This window comes from Misgurnus anguillicaudatus, chromosome 12, assembly GCF_027580225.2.
Source record: "Misgurnus anguillicaudatus chromosome 12, ASM2758022v2, whole genome shotgun sequence".
Taxonomy (NCBI): domain Eukaryota; kingdom Metazoa; phylum Chordata; class Actinopteri; order Cypriniformes; family Cobitidae; genus Misgurnus; species Misgurnus anguillicaudatus.
The window spans coordinates 6,263,109-6,277,905 of NC_073348.2; the positions used below are offsets into that span (position 1 = coordinate 6,263,109).

A 14,797-nucleotide genomic window follows, 5' to 3' on the forward strand; every position below is an offset into this window, starting at 1 on the left:
GTGATGAACAAATGGCAGCACTAAGGAGAGATATAAATCCCCTGGGACACTCCCAATCACATGGCTCAGACATCTACCTACTTACCGTCCAGTATGTCCAGCAATTACTAGGCTTACAGTAAAACCTACTAGGCGAACGAGCTGATTTGCAATTGCACTGTCATATTTTCATTTTAATTAGCATAAGGCTACTGTGAATGAACTTATGTATTTAGAGTTTGCTACACTTAACCCTTTAACATTAAAGACGAGTGATGCAAGAAATACGTTTTAACTGTTTAAAGCTTTCCTCAAGCAGTGCTAGCAGCGGACTAACACTTTCAGCTCTCTAAATGTTCAACTCAAAGACATGAAGATTGCTTTCTTTTTATTGTAGTGTGAATACAATACAATCTTAAAACATCTTGAGGGTTTGAACAACAACAACAAAAATACAGAAACTTAAGTTTAACTGACAACAACAAACAACCCAGGAGACAATGCAACAATGTCACATTGGGGGAAATGTTGAAATAAAAGGTTTTGAAGGTGTCAGAAAGATGATTAAAAAGACTAAAGACCTGCATCAGATTTTAGAGTGATGGGAAAACATAGAAGGACTCAAAGATAAAGGCAGATGAAGACATTCATTGAATTCTTTGAATACATTTGCACACTGTTTGTGGAGGTAAAGGGGCGTAGTCTTAATTTGATATCCAACACTGAACAAAAACATGAATGAGAACTGCCCCTATGAAAGAAGCTACATTTTAGCATTGCCATTACACCAATCCAAATCCAGTGTCACATGTTTGAAGGCAGGCAATCAGTTCTTCCTTAAATACAGTGAAGTCTTTGTAGCGGACAGGAAGACGGAGGGTCTCGAAGCACGTGGAAGACTTTGGCAGACTACAGTCAGTCACCTCTAACGTGAGAGTAGTTGTAGGAGCCTCCCATCCAACCCAGAACTTCATGAGTGCCTTCAGTTCATCACTGGATGCTACAAAATAGAAAAGTATAAATGCTCAAAATGATAGAGAATGCGTTATTTTATACACATTGCTGATGGTTGTAAAATCGTTTTATTGAAGAACACCACCAACCAAGATTTTACCTGACAAGTATTAGCTATGTAGCTGATGCAAACACTAGATTTTATCATTACAGATACAACTCAGTTTTATAGAAAATGTTCTAAACAAGCTTAAGAGCCATACAGTTGCATTTATGCAATATAAAAATGAAGAACCTGGACAGTGTTTTTTTTTCAGATATGCTATCAGCCATTGTTTTAGATTTCTGGAATGATCTCATTTCAGGTTATCAACAGAAGGCTGGCTGAACATATTTGTATCTGGAAAACCTGCACTCGCCAGGTTCTTTTGATATACAGTATGGCACTCTGACTTTTGTGAATAGTTTTGAGTATTAAAAGACTCTATAAGGGTTGTGAGATATAAGCCAGGTCTGGTGTACAATTTTAAAGGAATACACACTTAGACTAATTAATACATACCCATCTTTTTTCGGTGCGTGCGCTGTGCGGCGCGTCGTGGATGTGTTGGCAGTTGGCCTGGCCCCATTCATTCCTATGGTTTTAAACAAAAGTTTTATTTTGTGCCACAGTACTTACTGGTGTAACCATGTAACGGTCTTTAAATAGGGAAAACATGGAAGTGTTTGGTGGCTTCTAAATTCATCCCTGTTTGGAACCATAGGAATGAATGGGGCTAGGCTAAATGCAAACACATTCACGACGCGCTGTAACGTGCACGCATTGAAAAAAAATAGATGTATTGGAGGGATAGTTCACCCAGGGATGGAAGTTCTGTCATCGTTTGCTCACTCTCATGTTGTTACAAACCTGTATAAATGTCATTGTTTTGATGAACACAAAGGAAGATATTTTGAGAAATGTTTTTAACTAAACCATTTGTGGACCCCATTTACTTCCATAGTATTCTTTTTTCCTACTCTGGATGTGAATGGGGTCCACGAACGGTTTGGTTACAAACATTTCTCAAAATAGCTTCCTTTGTGTTCATCAAAACAACGAAATGTATACATGTTTGTAACAACATTAGGGTGAGTAAATGATGACAGAATTTTAATTTTTGGGTGAACTATCCCTTTAAACACGCGAGTCATTCCGTCATCTCTGACTGGAAAAGCTGCATGCGCACGCACACACACACACACACACACACACACACATACAGGTTAACCTGAATTATAAGGACAGTTTCTTCAAACCAGAAAAATATGTGGTTTAGGGGTACTATGGTTTTCCTTAATGCTAGAGCTTTCAAATTAAAATGGAAATGCTTTAAAAATCATGGCTTTAAAACTCCAAATCAATTTTTTATTTATCATTTATAAAACTGGATACATGGCATCCTGATTTTTTACCTAATTACAAGGACATATGTCCTGAAAGACAGAAACCAGGATTGTGAGGACAAATGGTTTACAAAGACTATGTGATGTCACAATGACATCACAGCTAATTATAATATACAAAACATATGATTACACGCTGCACTGCAAAGACATTTGATTTACTAGGACTAGGATTCCTCTGATGTGAAAGTGCATCACTGGACAAAAAGGTTTATTAGTACTCTGATATCTCCACCATTTAAGCTTTTAGTTTAACCAAAATAGGCTTTATGAAAATTCTTTTCAGGTTTAGTGCTACACTTGCTCGCTTTCATTCATTCCCAACCAATTGTTTATTTCACTTCATACTTACATTTAACCCAAATATTGTGTACTAATTTTATTGTGTAGTACGAAAGCCGAGAGAGACCATGCACTATTATTATTTTTGCTTGTTTGTTTTCTCGTTATCACAACTAAATTTCTCGTTATCTTGAGATAACATATGTTGTTTTCCCGTGATCTCGACATAACAAAAGTTGTATTCTTAATAGGGCTGGGTATCGATTCAGATGTTCCAGATCGATTCGATTTCGATTCACAAGCTATCAAATCGATTCAATTCCGATTCGCGATTAAATTTTCGATTCTGGTTCTCGGGTAGGTTTTTATACTCGATTCTCGATTCAACTCAATGAATATAGATTTAATACAAATACTATATTAATAAAAAAGAACAGTGAACAGCAATTTACAAGTGGGTAATTAATAAAAAATTAAAAGCCACAACACTAACGTTGAAGAAGACTAGTAATTATATTAAAGTTAATCATACAATCGTTCAATGTTTGTGGAAATAAATATGAAAGAAAAAAATCGATTATGCTCTTTGAGAATCGATTTTTATTAGACCACGTTTTAAAAAAAAAACGATTAATCGGAAAATCAATTTTTTTGCCCAGCCCTAATTCTTAAGATGTGTTTAAGCGTACTTGTACTCGATAGAACGAGTTGTTTTGTTTGTAAACAGCAAAAGCATAATTTGCTAAATTAGCATGGATGAACCAATTAGATTTTACTTGGATTAGAGATTTGCTCAAGCTAAAATAGATTTGTCAATATTTACAATTTTACAGTGGTGAATTTAGGGACCGTCTTTAAGTTACTCAAAAATATTCACGTTTCTACTTTTAACAGCATTTAAATGGAATGACGTAAAGTAAAAAAATAGTAACAAAACCAACGTGTTTATGTGCTTGTCAGCTATAATGCACACTTTTTAAATTTGTTATTTATTTAAATAAACTGTTAAATACTATTCAAGATAGAAACATACAGTATTTCTTTAAAGATGGTCCCTAAATTCACGAACATGAACGGTCTAACTTTATTTATTATTAAAGGAATAGTCTACTCATTTTTAATATTAAAATATGTTATTACCTTAACTAAGAATTGTTGATACATCCCTCTATCATCTGTGTGCGTGCACGTAAGCGCTGGAGCGCGCTGAGACACTTCGAGAGCATTTAGCTTAGCCCCATTCATTCAATGGTACCATTTAGAGATAAAGTTAGAAGTGACCAAACACATCAACGTTTTTCCTATTTAAGACGAGTAGTTATACGAGCAAGTTTGGTGGTACAAAATAAAACGTAGCGCTTTTCTAAGCGGATTTAAAAGAGGAACTATATTTTATAGCGTAATAGCATTTTTGGGAGTACTTCGACTCGCCTGAAAAGTCCGCTCCCCTTCTCACTCTCATAATGGGAGAGGGAGGGTGTTACTGCGCCGAGTCCAAGTACTCCCAAAAGTGCTATTACACCATAAAATATAGTTCCTCTTTTAAATCCGCTTAGAAAAGCGCTACGTTTTATTTTGTATCACCAAACTTGCTCGTATAACTACTCGTCTTAAATAGGAAAAACATTGATGTGTTTGGTCACTTCTAACTTTATCTCTAAATGGTAGCATTGAATGAATGGGGCTAAGCTAAATGCTATCGAAGCGTCGCAGCTCGCTCCAGCGCTTACGTGCACGCACACAGATGATAGAGGGATGTATCAACAATTCTTAGTTAAGGTAATAACATATTTTAATATTAAAAATGAGTAGACTATTCCTTTAAGTCTATCGGCTACACATTAGCTGCACGTGTGGTAACAGCGAAGACCCCAACTGATATGCTTTAGCAGTCCACTTCAAAATACACTAAATATTATGGACAGGAAATTACATTATGACATTTGGATTATCATGTCAGGATAACGTGAAAACAAGCAAGCAAAAATAATAAAAGTGCATGTCCTCTCTCGGCTTCCGTTGTGTAGTGATTTTTCAGGAGTAACTTTTACTGCTCACACAGTACTTTGGGTTAAGAACTGGATCGTAAGAACACAGATGGGTGGGCACAAGAACTATTGATTATGAAATGAATATAAAAACAGATAATTTTGTAACGGGAAGATTTCTCGTTTTTGTTTAGTTCAACTTGAAGTACCAAAGTAAGGGAAAAATCACACAGAACGTGTTTATGGCATTGAGAGGCATGTTTTTATATAGAGAATAGTTTTCTGTGGAAAGTTAGCATTTTGTGCGCTCTTTATGCACTCCTAATGGCTCGCATTTTGCAGGAGCGCTCAAGCGCACTTTCCGTGCGTCTCAAGTTCTCTAGCTCGTGAACGAGTCTGTGAGTCCCAATTGCAAGTGATTATCCCCATGCCATAATCCCTTGAAAAATAAGAGCTCCTGGATGTAAACTTTCGAGGGAGTAGCACAATAATATCACATTTTGTGGACAACTGTAATACTGTAGCTGTTACCACCAAAATGACAAAGAATCTGCATGTTTACCATATTGATTTAGAGGAGTACACAATTTGATGCTCTTCGCAGCCAAAGTCTGTTCTGATAACACACACCAATGCAACGTTTTGAAGTCTAATAAATATGCAGACTTTCCCAAGACAACATTTTGGTATTCTTTAGAAATGACAAATAATTGGCAAGATTAGTCTTAACACCTGAAAAATGTAAATCAAAAGGGAATTAAAAAGAATCTGAATAAATAAGCAGAATTGTAATACTTATCTGAACCGATACAATTTAAATGATACCCAACCCTATACAGTAGTAGTAGTATAAGTTATTAATTGGATTAAGACTAGTGTTAGAAGCATGTAACGGACTCCTCATCTTATTTAAAAATTTACTATACTAGGTATTGAAAACTTGCAATGAAACACAATCTTTGGTAATAAAGTAACAATACCTCGCTTTTATTAAAAAGGCAAACAGCTCAGTCAAAGATGACAACAACAGTTGACTAAATATAGTCACAAGTGTTTAACTTTGTTATTTTTAAAATGTATAACAGCAGCGTTAAAACAGTCATATTGAACATCAATACATTTTTATATTGCAAGCAATACAGATACTTTAATCAATTACTATAGTAGGGATGAGATTGTTATGCGCATCTCATCAGTTAAGTCGGTTCCGTGATTAGTAGTAAATCATAATCACCTGCTTTCAGATGGAGCCCCATTTACTACACAGAGCCGTAGTTCACTGACAAGCTAAGCAATATCGCAGGGGATGCGTCCACAATAATGAATGCAACATTGCAGAGTTTGTCAATGAATCAAGGCTCTGTTCAGTAAATGGGGCTCCATCTGAAAGCAGGTGATTGCGATTTACTACTAATCACGGAACCGACTTTACTGATGAGATGTGCATAACAATCTCATCCGATATATCGCCCAGCCCTACTAGTTCAAGTATGTCAGACATGAACACTTCACTGCAGACAAGACAATCAAAAATATCCAATAAGGTAGTCAATCAGTTAAAAACTATTTTCTTAATTTCATAACTATTATCTCATTTGAAACCAGTCACTTAAAAAGTGTATATAAACCAGATAACAGCAAGGGGCAACATTTACTTGCAACATTATAAAAACCAGTTAACGACTAAACAATCTTCAAAAATCTTTACAACAACAGTTGTAAAATCGTCATAATAAACTCCAACATTCTTGATAAAAAAGTAGGCTGGAAAGAAACTAACACCAATTCAAAATGTATAGAACTACATTTCATGAACACTGAAGGCTTGGTGATAAGGTGCTAACAGCACTTTCATACCGACTTCTCCTTTTGGCAGTTATACCTCTGTTTCTCACAAAGTATTGTATGTTTTGTACTGACCAGTTTTGTAGCACAGGCTCTTCAGCAGATTTGCACTAAAGACACTCAGATTTTGTGGCCAAATTTCCTTTTGCTATGTGGACTTTAAAATGTCTCATCACGGCAGCAACTTCAGCTTTAGACCACATTCTTTTCTTCTTATCAGCAGTCCCACGATGTTCAACACTTCCAATTACTAAAAAGAAAGCAGCATTGCAAAATGTTTAATACTGTAAAAAAAATTGACAGAAATGCTCAGTAGTAGTTACAAGAATTGTCAAATTTTTGACAAATCGTTTATGCCCATGACACTTTATGAAACCAACATTGATTATTAAATTTATCATTTTATGTTCTTCCCTCAAAAGAGACAAATCTGAAAGTTTAATGAAGTCCAACGTTAAGTGACAACGAAGGATTATCAAGTAGAGAAGTGGTTACTAAAATAATTACCTGCACATAAACGTTTGTGAGCTATAAAAAGTGAGTGAGTGAGTGAGATTTATGGGTCGCGTAATTCTTTTTTATTTTAGGGTCGCTCTTTAAAAAGTTTTAAAAAACACTGAAGTAGAGGGATGCGTTACTGGTTTCAGAGTTATGTAAAGCACTGTGGTTATTTACACACGTGCAGCTCATAATAAAGTGTCTTAGGAGCGGTTTACACTTTGTATTAATTTGAGAGACACACATTCTCTTTACACCTGGTATTTAAATCTGTCTCTTTTTTTTCCCCACTTTCCACCGCTTCTGTCCAGATTACTCTGAGGGGATGGTCTGTGGAGGCTATGGGCGAGTTTCTCTGCTGCCATTTAAACATGAGTGGGAGTAATGACAAGTTTATATTGACACAAACTAATATTATGTCAGAGTCCACTGCTTGTGTTGTAAGTAAACATGCTGCACAGTAGGGCTGGGTATTGTTAGGAATTTCACAATTCGATTCTATTCTGATTCTTGAGGCTTCGATTCAATTCGATATTGATTTGTTTGCTTTAATATCGATTCAATAATAAGTAGATACACAAGTAATTAAGTACCCGAGTAGCCTATATTTTAATTTTAGCTTTTGGTGCAGGTTTGAACGGAGTGCAGCTGCTGTTTGCCATCTTGCTGTTTTGGTAAAGCGTGTTTTGGTAAAGCTCGTCTTGTACAACGCTGAACGCTCTCACTAGAGCAGGGCTATTCAGTTAGTTTGTCATGGGGCCAGTTCATGAAAAGCATCTCAAATAAGGGGCCGAAGATATATCAGTGATTATGACTACATTTTCCTATATTTAAACTGCATAACAACAAAATCAGTGCATTGTACAATAGGCTTTTTCTACAAACATGTATTTTCAAACTGCATACAACAAAATTAGTGCATTGTAAGATGTCCAAGTAGGCTTTTTCTACATCCAGACATGTTCATATGTTGTATTTTAAAACTGCATAACAACATAAGTGCACTGTAAGATGCCCGAGAAAGCTTTAATTTACATTTAAAGGGGTAAATAAGAGCCATATCACACTCATTGAGAATTTAACTTATTTACTCACTTTAGTACACATAACAAAAAAGTTTACAATATGTTACATAACATTGTTTTATGCTGTTTTTGTCAAAGCTACTAATTTCACTACCCCTATTTAAACTGCAACAGCCATCTTAATAACTGGCAAACATTAGTCTAGCTTCTAATAAGAGAAATTATACTTTTAGATTTCGCTAGAGCAGTAAAATCAGGTGTATGTTTGTCAGTAGATACGCGTTCAGTGGTGCAGGTGTTGGGCGTGATGGGTGATTAACTAATCGTTTCAATGCGTTTCCTTTATTAAAACATCTAATGTCATTGTGGATAAGCAAGTCATCATTGAGCCGACATATCAATCAACAACTGTCGGAAAAGGCGGTTTTGTAAGATGGAAATACAAGAAGTTAAAACAGCCATAGAGTCCGTGGTCTCACCACTGTCAGTCATCGCGTCTTGATATGCGGGCCAGTCACGTGACTCGCGCTCTGCATCTCATGCTGTAACAGATGCACACTCATCAACTTGTAACTGTAGGGCCCGTTGTCCAACTACATTTATTTTAATTCTACATTTATTTATTCTAGAGATGTCTTTTTCACAGACTACATAAAGAGTATAACTACGGTAACATGTAAATAATAACATGTAAATAATGCACATAAATAAAGTGAGCAAGAGCGCTCAACAATATTGAATCAACAGGCACGTGCAACCTAGATAGCAGGTTGCTCAAACAAAAATCACCAGCTAACTTGCATTAAATTTGCAAGAACTATAGACGAATACAATAACAGGCTTAAATAAACCCAAAACATAAATCCACTTACAGTTCTCACGGACTTGCGTTTTATCAACTGGCCATCCACGTCTTTAACTCATATCGGCCGTGTGGCGCACGTGCACGCTCGTAGTGTAAAAAGCGTCCACGCTATTCTCCAAAATGTTTTATCAACTGGCTAGTTATCCTGCAGACAGTGATGATCCAGACCGCGTCTTTCTCATTTCGGCCGTGTGGCGCGCGGCCCCGCTCGCGGTGTGAAGCGCGTCTGCGCTATTCTCCGAGATGCACCTCACGGCCTTTTGTGCAGCGGATTTTTTTTTTTTGACGACCTAGTTAAGGCGGTGGGATTTTTAAGCTGAGGCGGGCTGCCTGAACTGAAATGGGCTGCTGGAAACCCTGCTCTGAATGTGGTTGAAAGTGGACGAGCTCATAACGTTTTGAACACAGTTTACAACTGCCTTTAGCATTGTCCACTTGTGATCAGTTCGACGAAACGCATCTTAAAGAGCATCCATTTCATTGCTAAGAAACTTTATTTTGTGTATTTGGTATTATACAATGTGTTTGCATGGTTTATGGTTAAAAAGCACATTATTTTCCACATACTGTAAACTTTTGTAGCTTTTTCACGCTCTTCCTGAAACTCATCGATTTGAAAAGCTCTGTGTACCTTGATTGGCCAGCTAATCTGTACATTGTGATTGGCCTGACTCTGAATACCTCTGACGTCAGCTGGAAATGTGACGCTCCTTACCATGTTTGAAAGATTAGGTCACAATGCAATGCTAACAGAAGTTAACTTACAGGCTGTGAGTCAAAATGAGAGAAATTATGATAATGTCGATCTTTACTACATCACCAATCCCAGGAAGTAAACTGTTGCCTACAAGCTGTGTGTTTGTTGTGGTCCAAGAAAAGAGATTTACGTTGAAGACGATAACTCGTGTCTTCGTTTACTTTGGGGTTTGTACCTTTTGCATATCGTTAACATGTACTAATACACACTTACACACCAAAGGAAATGAGAAACATACAACATACAACCATTATTTAAAGGCGGAGTGCACAATGTTTGAAAGCCAATGTTGAGATTTGAAATCACCCAAACACGTCCCTACCCCAATAAAATCTGGAGCTTCTTTTGATAGGTTGTTTCACTTTGTTAAAGTTAAAAATATATGACTAGACCCCAAAAGATTTTTGTCTCTTTTTCAGTTTTGTCTTTGTAAAAACATTACAAAAACACAACAAAATGCACAGCCTAATGGGGCATACACACCATACGCGAGTTCAACGATTTGGGTGAGTAGATTACATACAAAGCCAATGCAAAGCCGCATCCTCGCACACAGCGATGCAAATTGGGTGGCGCAATTGCAATTGAAAATATTCAACTCAAGCGGAAATTTTGCATGACACGAAGTTAAATCCCACCAGTAATCTAGAGCGAGTAACGCGACGCCCCCGTGTTTGGTGTGTACATTATATACAAGTTATATTTGCACACACACACACGACACTGCTTTCACGGTGGTCATTGAGTGACACTAGTTATTGAGTGTGGTGGGAAACAGCGTCTTATAAGTTACTGACAGCAATGCACATATCGGAGGAAGAGCTGGTCGTGGGATTTGTCACTGTTTGTGAGGTAAATGTGTTACAGTTTGTCGTCAACCAGTTGCAGTTACTGCTGGGCTGCAGACGTGACACCTCACAGAACTGTTTGAGTGAGACTTTGCCACATGCCGGACTCTGAGTTTTACACACAACACAACGTCACGTTAAATAGGAATGATGATTAGTTCTCTCAATGTCTATCAGACGCTGACTGTGTTTGACTTTGTGTGGCATGCGTGAGCCAGTCGGCGTGTAACGGGAGTGATTTCAAAGCATTTGAAGCGGTTTGCTCTTGGGTTGCTCGGTGCTTTGGTGTCGTGTGTCAATTTGTCTGTGGGGCTGTGCTAATGTGCTAACGTGACCAAACCGGCAAATCTATCGGCCAAACAAAAAGATTTATTGGCCTCTGCAATATACAGGGTTCCCACACCTTAGTTAACTTCAAATTCAAGGACCTTTCAAGGACTTTGCAGGTCCAATACCCTCAAATTCAAGGATTAAATGTGGGGACACATTTCCAATGAGAGCAAGATTACATTGTGTTACCTTTTAAGATACATTGTTACAGTTTTTCTTTTGAGGGACACTTTGAGGACGCCTCTAGGGGGTAAGTGTGTCTGAATGTGTATATCAAATTCAACCAATGGTAAGGCTTAACGACAAAGACAGGGTTACGCGGGAGCCAGGAAGTATATCGCTATTTGAAATATTGCCAAAGACGGTGTTACAGGGACGCAGAAAGTATGGCAAGAGAGACGCAGCGTCTCGTTCCCTTCTCAGGGCACAACACGTAACCCGAGGTTGTTGTTTGACATTTGACATTTCATGTGTCAAACACAAGTATGAAAAAAGCATTTTGGTATGAATCAACATTCGCATACAGAAGATATAAGCATTTAAAGCTAACATTAAAAGGCTAGAAATTTTATGTTATTATCCTACAATACACAGGGAATAATATGGATTTTTTTCTAGAAAACTTATTGCATAAAATAGATTCAAGCACTTTCATTGACTTGTATCTATGTATGTATATTTTCAAAAATTTCCCAGGGCCTTGAATCCCCCCCCCCAGATTCACAAACTTTCAAGGATTTCAAGGACCCGTGGGAACCCTGACTATATTAGTCGACCACTTAAGACATTTTTCTCCACAGGTGGCGTTTTAGTTTCTTGAAACCGTCACACTGTTGCATTGCATAGGAAGACTGCTGACATTAGCTTAGTGCAGAGGTAGGTAACTTCGGTCCTGGAGTGATTTTGTGCATTTTCTAATTGGCATTTATGCACCCATGAAGAGGACGCCATTTCTTGTGAAAATCTGGAAGGGATTCAAGTCCGTAAGCGAAGTATTATTGGGTTGTGTTGTGTTTAGTCTCAATTTTACAGTAATTTTATGTCTGACAACAAAACAAATAATATGAAAAAAGCATTCAGCTGTGTTAAAATACAATATAATGTGACAGATTAGAGAGAAGCAAAACATATTTCAAGTGCCAACAATAGACTAAAGGCAAACATGAAGTAATAACACCACAAATATACTAATTAGGGAGTAATATCAGACCCACAAAAATCCTCAAAAACCAGTAGGAAACACTGTCTAAATGATGTTTTAAGTGTATGCATTTAATGTATTGCAAAATAAGTGGATAAAACAAACTAAGTGGCGAGTAAACTGAAAGAACAACAGAGTAAACATTATAGTTACCAATTAGGGCTGGGTGATATATATCGGGGATTCTCATGCGTGTTTCATCAGTAAAGCCGTTTCCTTTATTAGTAGTACGGATGGGACGATTACCAGTTTCACGATTAACCATGATAAAATGTCCTGACTGTTAGTATTATCATTTAAAATGTAATTATCATTACAACCGTGTTTGATTACCGTGATTTTGAAAACTTGCGGTAAATTCTGTCCAGCCAGAATCAGCTTGACGCAGACGCGTGCATGCAACATTGTTTTTTGCACGAGAAGGCGTGGCGAAGGCAGTAACAGGTGCACTGTTGTATTGCTGGTGCTTATGTGTGCATTTGATGTTATTTAAGGTACTGTTCATTTAGAACAGGTTCATACATCTCAGGGCTCCATGTTAATGTTCATTTAATGCAGGGGTGTCCAATACGGTGATCGCGATCGACCAGTCGATCACAAAGGCAATGTCGGTAGATCGCACACAAGTTAAATGTCTAGCGGAGGATTTTTTCGAATTTTAGAAAAGAACCGCCTTCTCAACTTTTTTAAAAAATGCATATGCACAACACTCCTGATTGACAACTACAGGGAGTGCAGAATTATTAGGCAAATGAGTATTTTGACCACATCATCCTCTTTATGCATGTTGTCTTACTCCAAGCTGTATAGGCCAGAAAGCCTACTACCAATTAAGCATATTAGGTGATGTGCATCTCTGTAATGAGAAGGGGTGTGGTCTAATGACATCAACACCCTATATCAGGTGTGCATAATTATTAGGCAACTTCCTTTCCATTGGCAAAATGGGTCAAAAGGAGGACTTGACAGGCTCAGAAAAGTCAAAAATAGTGAGATATCTTGCAGAGGGATGCAGCAGTCTTAAAACTGCAAAGCTTCTGAAGCATGATCATCGAACAATCAAGCGTTTCATTCAAAATAGTCAACAGGGTCGCAAGAAGCGTGTGGAAAAACCAAGGCGCAAAATAACTGCCCGTGAACTGAGAAAAGTCAAGCGTGCAGCTGCCAAGATGCCACTTGCCACCAGTTTGGCCATATTTCAGAGCTGCAACATCACTGGAGTGCCCAAAAGCACAAGGTGTGCAATACTCAGAGACATGGCCAAGGTAAGAAAGGCAGAAAGTCGACCACCACTGAACAAGACACACAAGCTGAAACATCAAGACTGGGCCAAGAAATATCTCAAGACTGATTTTTCTAAGGTTTTATGGACTGATGAAATGAGAGTGAGTCTTGATGGGCCAGATGGATGGGCTGGATTGGTAAAGGGCAGAGAGCTCCAGTCTGACTCAGAAGCCAGCAAGGTGGAGGTGGAGTACTGGTTTGGGCTGGTATCATCAAAGATGAGCTTGTGGGGCCTTTTTGGGTTGAGGATGGAGTCAAGCTCAACTCTCAGTCCTACTGACAGTTTCTGGAAGACACCTTTTTCAAGCAGTGGTACAGGAAGAAGTCTGCATCCTTCAAGAAAAACATGATTTTCATGCAGGACAATGCTCCATCACACGCGTCCAAGTACTCCACAGCGTGGCTGGCAAGAAAGGGTATAAAAGAAAAAAATCCAATGATATGGCCTCCTTGTTCACCTGATCTGAACCCCATTGAGAACCTGTGGTCCATCATCAAATGTGAGATTTACATGGAGGGAAAACAGTACACCTCTCTGAACAGTGTCTGGGAGGCTGTGGTTGCTGCTGCACGCAATGTTGATGGTGAACAGATCAAAACACTGACAGAATCCATGGATGGCAGGCTTTTGAGTGTCCTTGCAAAGAAAGGTGGCTATATTGGTCACTAATTTGTTTTTGTTTGGTTTTTGAATGTCAGAAATGTATATTTGTGAATGTTGAGATGTTATATTGGTTATGCCAAAAATAAACAATTGAAATGGGTATATATTTGTTTTTTGTTAAGTTGCCTAATAATTATGCACAGTAATAGTCACCTGCACACACAGATATCCCCCTAAAATAGCTAAAACTAAAAACTACTTCCAAAAATATTCAGCTTTGATATTAATGAGTTTTTTGGGTTCATTGAGAACATGGTTGTTGTTCAGTAATAAAATTAATCCTCAAAAATACAACTTGCCTAATGATTCTGCACTCCCTGTAGGAGAACCAATAGTCTTGATGATCCACCCAGAAAAAGAAAATCCTCTGCAATACCTTTAATAACTGTAATAACAAGCTTTGGAAAACAAAGAGCAAAATTGGCATTATGGTCTTAGAAACAAGTCTTTTTGAGTTGTTGCGCATTTCTTCTCAAGTGTGTTTTTATAAATCTTATGCCTGCCCGCTGCAGCCGAATCATCTAACTTCCGAAATTTGGATGCACATTCTTGCCTTCATGCAGGAGCTGATCCACACGCACGGTGCATGTGCACGCGCGACCGAACGAGAGCGAGAGATGCTTCTGATACTGTTGTCATTTTCTAGTTTGTTTCATCAAAACCGCATCTCCGCTATTTTAAAGAGTACTCGACATGGACTCAAGGATTTTTTTTAAACTCCTCAAAAACAAATGGCGTAATGGGGACAGCCCTGAATTCAACGTAGAGATATATGCAGTATAGTCCTAACACATTTAAAGTGCCATTAAAAAATTAACTGTTTTTAGCAGG

At 37.9% G+C, this 14,797-nt stretch overlaps 1 protein-coding gene and 1 long non-coding RNA gene across 10 annotated transcripts in view; both read right to left on the bottom strand.

The window, feature by feature from the left end:
• Window positions 1–354: 354 nt before the first annotated feature.
• LOC141368965 (uncharacterized) overlaps window positions 355–14,797 on the bottom strand; it is a 36,673-nt gene continuing 22,230 nt past the window's right edge. Inside the window, exon 2 of the long non-coding RNA XR_012372377.1 lies at window positions 355–979. This is a non-coding gene — a long non-coding RNA (uncharacterized lncRNA). The remainder of the gene's footprint in view (window positions 980–14,797) is intronic.
• Window positions 5,616–14,797, bottom strand: part of LOC141368962 (uncharacterized) — a 29,526-nt gene continuing 20,344 nt past the window's right edge. For all 9 annotated transcript variants that reach the window (XM_073873818.1, XM_073873816.1, XM_073873813.1 and 6 more), the window contains one exon: window positions 5,616–6,744. The gene's annotated coding sequence lies outside the window, so the exon portion shown is untranslated. The remainder of the gene's footprint in view (window positions 6,745–14,797) is intronic.